This window comes from Syngnathoides biaculeatus, chromosome 4 (genome assembly GCF_019802595.1).
Source record: "Syngnathoides biaculeatus isolate LvHL_M chromosome 4, ASM1980259v1, whole genome shotgun sequence".
NCBI classification, from domain to species: Eukaryota; Metazoa; Chordata; class Actinopteri; order Syngnathiformes; family Syngnathidae; genus Syngnathoides; species Syngnathoides biaculeatus.
This window is the reverse complement of record NC_084643.1, coordinates 3,530,121-3,539,367: the sequence shown is the minus strand read 5'-3', so window position 1 is coordinate 3,539,367 and position 9,247 is coordinate 3,530,121. Positions and strand designations below refer to the sequence as shown.

General features: G+C 47.3%; 1 long non-coding RNA gene across 1 annotated transcript in view; it reads right to left on the bottom strand.

Moving 5' to 3' along the window:
* Window positions 1–718: 718 nt before the first annotated feature.
* The window catches only part of LOC133499681 (uncharacterized), a 28,251-nt gene continuing 19,722 nt past the window's right edge, over window positions 719–9,247 (bottom strand). Inside the window, exons 4-5 of the long non-coding RNA XR_009794715.1 lie at window positions 1,151–1,231; window positions 719–780 (exon numbers count right to left, since the gene is read on the bottom strand). This is a non-coding gene — a long non-coding RNA (uncharacterized LOC133499681). The remainder of the gene's footprint in view (window positions 781–1,150; window positions 1,232–9,247) is intronic.

Here is a 9,247-nt window from a genome sequence, read left to right as displayed (position 1 = left end):
GAAAAAGGGGGGAAACAGTCCTGGTTGACAGAAATTGGACTCATGCGACCGTATTCCAGTTTGCAGTCAGAATAGAGACAAGAACTGGTCAAAGTAAATTAAAACCGGTAAAGTATGCGGTGGCGGAGTGCATTGAGCGCAGGTCGCCGGTAGCGGTTTAATGCATCGCCCTGTTTGATTGTGACGTCAATACCTTCATCATTCAAGAATGCTGAGCCTGGCTCAAATGAATTGAATTATCTGCTGGGGAGAACAAAGAGATGTACAATGAGTTTGTGTGTAATTTATTGTTGCAGAGTGAAGCCAGCGAGAGACGCTGGAAGAATTACAGACACCGAGAGGGAGATGGAGAGAGTCAGAGAAGGACAGGAGGAGAAAAGAGGGAGTGAGGGAGAAGATAGAAAGGTCTGGGGGAGGAGTGAACAGATGCAGTGAAAGAGAGGGTGAGAAAAATGAGTAAAGGACAGGAAAGATAGCGATGCCAAGAGGAATCACGGAGGAGGAAAGCGGGGAAGACGAGGAGACTGAGAAGAGACAATTGTGAAGGAGGCAAGATGAAGAACAGTTGTTGGAGGGAATAAGGCGGAAGTCCGCGCCAATGGCAGACCTCACGTCTCCCCACCGATTCCCAAGGGGATCAGACATGAGAAATGTGTGCGTGTGTGTCTCTCCATTTACACACATCTGTCCAGGTATGGAATTTTGGGGGGGGGGGGGGAGAAAGCTACCGCTGGTGTTAAACGAGGGCAGGGCATTGCACACCTTTCGGAGGAGGAACACCTGGAGGCAAACAAAAACACTTGAAAGGAATCAAGCATGCACAGATGCGCACTTGGATTCACACTTTTCTCAGCCTCCATCCCTGACGGTGAAGTAATGAGCGAATATTGAAGACAAGGCCTGCGGAGTAGGGACGGGGAGCGGGGGGGTCGTCTTAGGAAAATCTATTTCCCAATACTATCTAACTGCAGATTTCCTCCAACGGACTTGCATTCCTGGTACTGGATGTTTGGCATTGATTCTTTCCCAACATCATCTGAAAATCTATGCGCATAAAGGGCACCTCCTCAAAGTACAGCACGCATAAGTGCACATGACGTTCTTCTATATATGACAATTATAGGAGGGAGGGAAAAAAAAAAAATCTTACTTTCACGTTCTCCGTTTCCCCTGGTGTGCATTGTCCTTGGTACATCCTTGCATTAGTTCCATTCCTGGCCTTAAGTAATGGCTGATGGGAAGGAAAGATGCAGTCAGAAAGGGGGGATGAGATGGAAATGAGGGACGAGGGACAGCTTCCGACCGCGCATTTGCTGCACGGCGCTGTCCAATGCAGGTCGGCGAGCCGTCTCCTTCCCCTCACGTGACGTCGGGCTTATGAACTTGCTTAAAATAATTCTCCTACTGTGTTTTAGTCCATCCTAACAAACCCGCTCTTAAGGCAAATGGTTGATTCTGTCCTTTTTTAGATATGTCGAGACCAAAAGCCGTACGCGTATGTGTGATTGTGGCACGGCTACAACATTCCTTCAACTAATCCATTCCGTCCCGCAGACATTACGATGGCGTCTGTGCCAAGCGGCGCCCTGTTTGGATTTCAGTCGCACTTCCTCCTACAGCAAACGTTTGCCAGGGATTTACATTTTGACTGCGAAACTGTAAACTTTGCAGCGTCGAGTTGAGAGGTGCGGCTTTGCGCGAGTGGTACGATAACTTCTTTTGAGGCAAATGTTCAATCGAGGCGGCGAGTGTGAAAGAGCACGCTGAAAATTACTGGAAAATTGTCTGTCTTGAGACTTGAAAAAACGTCGACGTGTCAATCAACTAGCTGCTATTGATGCTGTAATGAATGTTTCCTGATTGTGGTGTCCCCCTTAACCAAAATACTGTAAATAAGTAAACAGTCCTGAATGAATCAGGAGTAAGGCATAAAATACTGGGATATGTCACCAAAGGTCATTATCTCCCAACATCAAATCTGATCGATTAAAAAACACCTGCATCCACAAAATATTAAGGAAAATAAATTGCTGGTTCATCCTTTGCAGCCACAACAACTTTGAAGCTTAGCGGTTGTCGCAAAGTTCATTAGGTTTTCTCAAGTTTTCCGATTGAACGGCTTCGTCCATTCGATCGATGTCGATTTCGCTAACGTGTCCTGGTCGCCAATTAAATCAATTCTCTACATGCTTATTTTAGCAGATCACTTAAAATATGCTTATAATTTTGGATAGAACCTATATGAATGCACATAGCACTCATCATAGGCATGACTGTCATATTGATTCAGATTTCATACAACATACATTTTCAATTAGTTTTAAGACCAAAATTGGGTCCACGCATTTTCATTTATTTGGGATTTGTCCACAACAAGGTAGTGCTGAAGGTCGCCGATGGCCTATGAACTTGACAGATCGGCTTTTAACAAGACAGACCACATTAGTTTGCTGTTAGGGAAGATGATTGACTTCAGATGGTCGTTTGTCTTTGCCAGCATGTTTTTGACAGCACTTATTTCACATATTCAATCAGAACAGTGGGAAAGTCCAAGAAACAAAGTGAACAAGAATCTACTCCAAAAATCCCCAAAAAGCAGAAATTTGCAGCTGTCCACAAGGACAACCCAGAATGCCACCTGGACAAGAGTTTTAGGGTCTGACGGGACAACGTCTGAGATACGTGGCTACCATGACGACAGACGTGATTGGAGGGGTTTGGGTTTTTAAACCTTGGAACAGTTTAGGAATTGTTAAGCACAGCTGTAGTAGCGTCATGAGCTGGAAGTAGTTTGCCACCGGTCCAACTGATGCACTGGAATAACGAATAATGAATAATTCAGGTCACCTCTCATCGACAGCTGAAACTCCAACAGGACAAAGATTTCAAACACGTAGTAAAACTAATTTAGGTTAAAAAAAATAAAAATCTTTTTTAAAAAAATTAATTCTGAGATGGCCTTCCCAAAGCCCTGCCCTCAACCCTATTAAAAATTTGTGGACTATGTGTAAAAATTAGGTTAGCGCCATGAAATCAAACAATTGAAATGAGTGCTTTAGCTGTTTGGTGTGAAACTGATGTTTATGCATATATTTGGATCTATATTCATAATATTGGCCCCGTGTGGATGAGAGTAAATCCTAAAAGAATTCAAATTTCATAATCAAATTTCCAAAATTTGAAAATTCCTCTTGCTACCTCTAGAATCGCATTACAAACCATAACTTCCATTTTGCTGAAATGATATAGATGCGATACACCATTTGAATTGATAAATATAACTCAGAACGTGTCATTTTAGTTTTGAATCCAGTGCCGTTTTGTCTTCGGCTAATATTTTCAACTGTGACACTACACCCGACCCCTCCTTTCATTCGGTAAAAAAGGAACGTTTAAAGACACCATCAAAATGCCCAAATAAACATGAGAATGCTCACAAGGAATGAATGACTGACCACAACTGTTTCGATTCCATATCACTGTTAATCATCTTTGGATGGCTCTGTTTAAAAATTGTCACCCGCAACTTCTTAACCACGTTAAGAACACAAAAACTGTCAATTTTACAACAGTGACTACATTATCATCAACAAGCAGACAGAATTGCATCCAGCCATTTTCTGTACAGATTATCATAGATAACGTGCTCTGAGACGGTCTCAAATTCCTTCAGTCAAAACAGTAGAAATCTGACCTCAACACAGGAAGAACCAGAAGGACTTCCCCTAAGTGACCCGCAGGCAACAGGTCGTTTGATCAACAGCGAGATTAGGACGCATGAGGGACGAACAACACAGCTCAGACTGACAGGTCAGAGGTCATCGGCAACACAGGTGTCAATGAGTCAACGTGGCCAGCGTTCAGCGAGGTCACATTTCCCTGGACCGCAGGTGGACCGGCCGCCACTGCCGCGCCTTTGGCGGCGGCCAAGCGCCAACGTCGCACATCTCTCGCCGTGAGAGCGGATCATCTCACGCCGACGTTGGCCTACATTTGTTGCACCTCCAGTTGTTGTCTCGTTGGTCTTGGCAGTTGTCTGACAGGTTCGGCCTTTCATGTGCGAGGCACTCCCTGTAGACACGTGACACTAAAAGTCCTTGCGTTAATGCCACCTCCGACAGCGCGGCGAACTACTTCTACGTTTTGACGTGCCATGGCGAAACTGTGACATAATATGAGGCGACACACCCAACATGCCTGCGAAATAACTCTCCAGCCCGACGGAGTCGTCCGTCGCTCGGCGTCGCAAATGCGAACCAAGACAAACAGTGTGCCGCACCAACAAACTGCCCTGTGGTGAGCAGAGCGGGCACGAAGCCACAGCTGCGTCCCTTGCCAATGTGCCAGCTGAAGGACTGGAGGACAAAAAAAATGACGACCGAGCGAGTCGGCGTGGCGTCACGCTGACCTGCGCCCACCAGAGAATAATTTGTGGTGTTGAAGAGACTTAAAGCGCGGATGAAATGATAAGAGATGAAGAAGAAAATAGATGGAAGAGGTCAATGGGGGACATAACCTGCAGCCCTGTCATATACATTTCGTCAGATGTCAGCAATCACGCAGTATGTTTAGCTTCACATTTATATAAGTCCCAGAGACATAATTCTAATTATACTGCAGGGAAAATACTGAAAAGGAGAGCCAGGGGAGAAAGGAGTCGGGGGGGGGGGGTCAATTTCAGGCGCAGTGGAAGAATGCGTCCTTTCTAACAAGATGCAAGTGGGGGGGGGGGGGGGGAATCAGTCCTTACAGCAGGTTTCATAGACCGGCCCTCGTCTTTGTTCGGACCACTCCAAGTCGGCTGTTTATCGGCCGTCTGACACGAAGACATTTCTTCATGGCTCCTACTTTCGTGCCGTCGTTTCCTTGCTGCACTTCTTCAGATATCGGGAACAGAGGGGTCTGTGTTTTCGTGTGTCGGGGTCACAATACAAGAGGGCCACGAAACCGCCGTCCTACACCGCATCGGCCGGATTCGCTTTGCCTCTGCGTTGTAAGAGACAGCAAAGCAAAACTACCAGATACTTTTATCTTTTCGTTGTCATCGTCCCAAATAAATATTCCTTGCCGTGCTTTGTTTAACATCCTGCTACCAACTGCATTGAAACTGTACCAAAAGGATCGCAGGTCTTCAATGATTTGTGTCATAACCAGAAGTTTAGGTTGGACCCAAATGTACGACTCAGTAAGTAGGAAGGCAGTTAAAGGAAAATCTTTATTCGTTCCAAGGTCGTAAGCCGGGAGGTCAGTCGGAGAGAGCAGCAGTATCAAGGACGTTGATCTTACTGGGTTGGTCGGAGGACAGGCAGAGGTCGATACACCGGGATTCAGGATCAGGAACAAGGAAGTGCTGGAACGAGGTACAGATGGCAACGATCTGGCAAAACTAGACCGTCCGCTGGGTCCTATGAGTACTGGGGTTCATTATCACCGATGAGGCGCAGGAGTGCGCCTCCTAATCAACGCAGGTGTGTAGGGGACCTGGACAGCCAGGGCTGGGACCGGCAGGACCATGACAATTTGTGGAAATGGGAACAGATAATCCCGCAAGCGAAACTTTCACAAATGACTTTAATAAAGAAACCTTTTATGCACGTTTGTGCCAGGGGTAAAAATTGTTTCCTATTTACGTGATGAAGGGTTTGCCAAGAAAATGTCAACTTTTCGTCAGACGTCCATGAAATGCCAGGAAAGGCTCCCGGCTGTTTGGAACCTGCTGCGTCCAAACAACGATCAGGTACAACGGTAGTACGTCGGAATTTTAAGTCCAGGTGTGCCCGTCATCCTGTCGAAACGGCTTTTGTCCTCTTCTTGATAGCATCTCGATATCATGTCGTAAATGAAAAAAAAAAGTACACATTTGATCATGTGTAGCATGTGAATAGCACATTTTAAGCACAAATCAACGACTGCCGAATTTTGTCTTTCTATGATGACTCCTAAAATTTCCAACATTTCATTGGTTACAACCACAAAAATATTTCACCTGACGAGACGAACTGCATCAGGGATGCAGAAAATCACAACTTGCAGCCACAAATTAATTACAGCAGTGGCCAAACAAAAGTTCTGCTTAATTCTGAATTCCTCGACAGTACAAAAGTTTTGCAAACGGTAATCGAAGAGTTTGATTGTTGAGTAAACTGCCTCGATTTTGGAATTGTGATTATTGGCAGACTAAAAGAGCGTCAAATTTTGAAACAGGAACTATGTTTTTTTTTTTTCATGACTTTGGCATCAAATGTCACCCAGGTTGTCTGCGGACTTTGACGGATCAATCTCTCTCCCGCCAGCCGTCCCCGAGGCTTTCATGTGCTTATCTCTGACCACTGTCTGTCTGCCTGACCGCCTCGCTGCTCATTCACACTCGGAGGCATCGCGCAGCCCTGCAGCTCTCACGCAAAAAAAAAAAAAAAAAAAAACCCTCTACACATACCAAACTCAGTGACCAGAACCATTAATGGATCTAGGTTTGCAAAAAGTTCACTCCTGTGTCTTCAGCCCTTAAGTGGGAAAGATATTTGTCCCTGAGGATGTGAACGTGAGTTCTATGATCTTCCTCATATTTTCTTTTCTTAAGGGTGCATTCAAGGCCCCGCCACTGTGACGTTCACAGACAACGCATCCACTTCAGTGGCATCTTTGTGATTTTAATTTTCAATCCTCAAATCCTTGCAGTAAATTTTGCTAAGACCTGTTCCCTTTTTCTGGCAAGATGGTCAAATACGCATCTTTGTCTTCATTCTTTGGCACTTTTTCCATGGTTTGTATTTGCATATGCTGCACAGGCATATTCTAAAAGTGACTGCTGGGGGCTTTCTCCGCCTCTCCAGAGGGTCTTTTCAGCCTCAGGGCCGCGGCCGTGATGGGATTAAGAAAGGCCGGGAGCGTGTCCACGTTCGCTGCCGAGCGGCGACGGCGCTGTGACGACCCGCCGAGCTCGGTGCCATTGTGCCGCCTCTCGGCGACCCGTTCCAGGTGCCAGGCGACGGAGAAGATGCTCCAAAACTTTCCCAGGAAAGAGGCCGACTGCTTAAAATAGTTTCATTTAACAGCGCAACCTCCGCCGCTCCTCAAACTTGAGGCCGAAGGCTTGTCTTTCTCTTCTCTTGTGCCCTCACTCTTTTAAATCTAAATTCCCCCTCTTTTTTTTGGGGGGGGGGGGGAGCGTTTGGGGCCCAGTGGGAGGACAGTTGTTTTGTCCCCCTCCTTTGGCTGATTTACATCTCCACAGCTTCCCTATCAAAGTGGCCATTGTCAGTTCTGACCTATGAAAATTACAGAGGACACTGGGGGCCTTTCTCCTTTGACAGGCCAGCTACCACACGGACGAGGGTGAGCGCCCCGAAATATACATAAACAGTATAAACACACACCCACAGGATACACCCTCTACTTTTTATTTCTTCTGATTTCACGCAGATTCCCAGGCAATAGCCCCATTCTCCGCCCGGCGCGCTGTTCTTTCCAAATGTCCCGTAGACTCTCGGAGGAGGGAACGAGGGGGAGGAGGGAGTCAACCAGGAATAAGGAGAGGCATCCATTTGCACACCAATTGTTTTTCCCTTCTCTCTGGGCCAGCCAAAAGAGAAAGACTACCTCTCTCCCTCCGAGACCCCCGTCCCTCCTCCGCCTCCTGCTCCATCCTGACCCCCCTCCACTGTGAAAGCAGCGTGAATGGAGAGCCGCATTCATTGGGCTTGAATGGGATGGGGTGGAAACGGGTAGGGGGTCATTCCGACCACCGCAGCCCTCCCGTGCCCGAGCCACATGTGCAGCATATTAACATATGAAGCCTTGTCACTGCTGTGCCCCCCTACCCTTACCCCCACCCCCAACTGACCTCATTCACACACACATACTGAGTCAGGTGCGATAACATTTGAGCACCTTCATTCTCTGAGCCTTTTGGAGAGATTGCGCATCAACAGTTGGGCGAAGAAGGTGTGGGGGGGGGGGGCTAGCGGCAGGCAAATGGGACTCGTGCCAAAAATCTAGGTTTAGGGACAAAGACAAACACAATAGAGAGAAAAGACGAAGCTTCCAGTGCCGGAATTGAAAGCGGAACCGTTGAGCAATCTGCAAATTCAAAAACCATCGAGGCGTAGTTGAGAAAACTGGAAAAACGTGCAAGGTATGCGAGCAGAGGGCCAAAGAAAACCTACCTTGGGCCCTCGCTGCACAGGGACCTTTTTAGACTGTCTTTCCTGTTAGACTTTCCCCAATCGAGACAGTGCGTCACACGCGGTGAGTCTCCAAATTCAACACATTAACCCTTTGCGAGCTAAACGGCAGCAGCGCTCCACAGGGCCCGTTAATGCACAATATTTGGACGCGGCCACTAAGCACTCCACTGCGCTCCCCGCAGGCTCTAATCTGTTTTACAGCGCAAAGAATTTTATGATAATATCACCGCTTTACCTCTCAGAGGTGCCTGTCTACCGGTTGAAATGAAAACAAGGTTTGTTCTGCCTCCAACGGGCCTACTTGGAGCCTTTTTACACAATGAAATAGAAATGTGTAAAAAGCTGCGGACCTCCACTCGGAGCTGAAGTTACGTCCGTCTGAGTGAGGGCGGACGCACCGCTGGGCATGAGCGCGGTTATTAATCACTGCCTGAGAGCTGACATCAGCCAGCCAGTAAACCTTAATTAGGAGCACCCAATGGCCAGGCCGGTGTCATTAGCTAATTGAGTTTGTTTATGTGTTTGTGTTTGCGGGGGCCAGAATTGACAAAAACAGAAAGAGGGAGAGAGCGTTTGAATGCAGAGTGGGGAGAAAAAGGGAGATGCGGCCTCGTCTCATCCGGCGCCCCGTCGTGGTGACGTGTCCTTCGGCTCGTTCCGCAGGCCAGACAAAGAGAGACGTGGAGTCGTGGTGCAGTCACACGAGCACAAGCGCCACAAACTCTCTCCGCAGGCAAATTATGGAAAGAAAGACACAAGAATGCGATTCTTCCACATGCATTGCATTCAACCACCGACCCGCCCCCCCCAAAAAAAAAAAAAAAAAAAAATCTGGGCCAGTAGTTCACAATGTTCGTTGCACTGTAAACTACGGAAAGTGACGGATGTCCGTGTATGGTGAGACAGTGAACGGCATCGTGTCGCGAGTAGAGCGCAAAGTAGGCGTAATTCAGCCTCGATTTCCCCAGAACGCCACCCGTCAGTTGTGATGCCAACGGACTGTGCGAGACCACTTCCGTCCATTCAACCATTTTCGACACCCACCGCTCATCCTGGTTAGG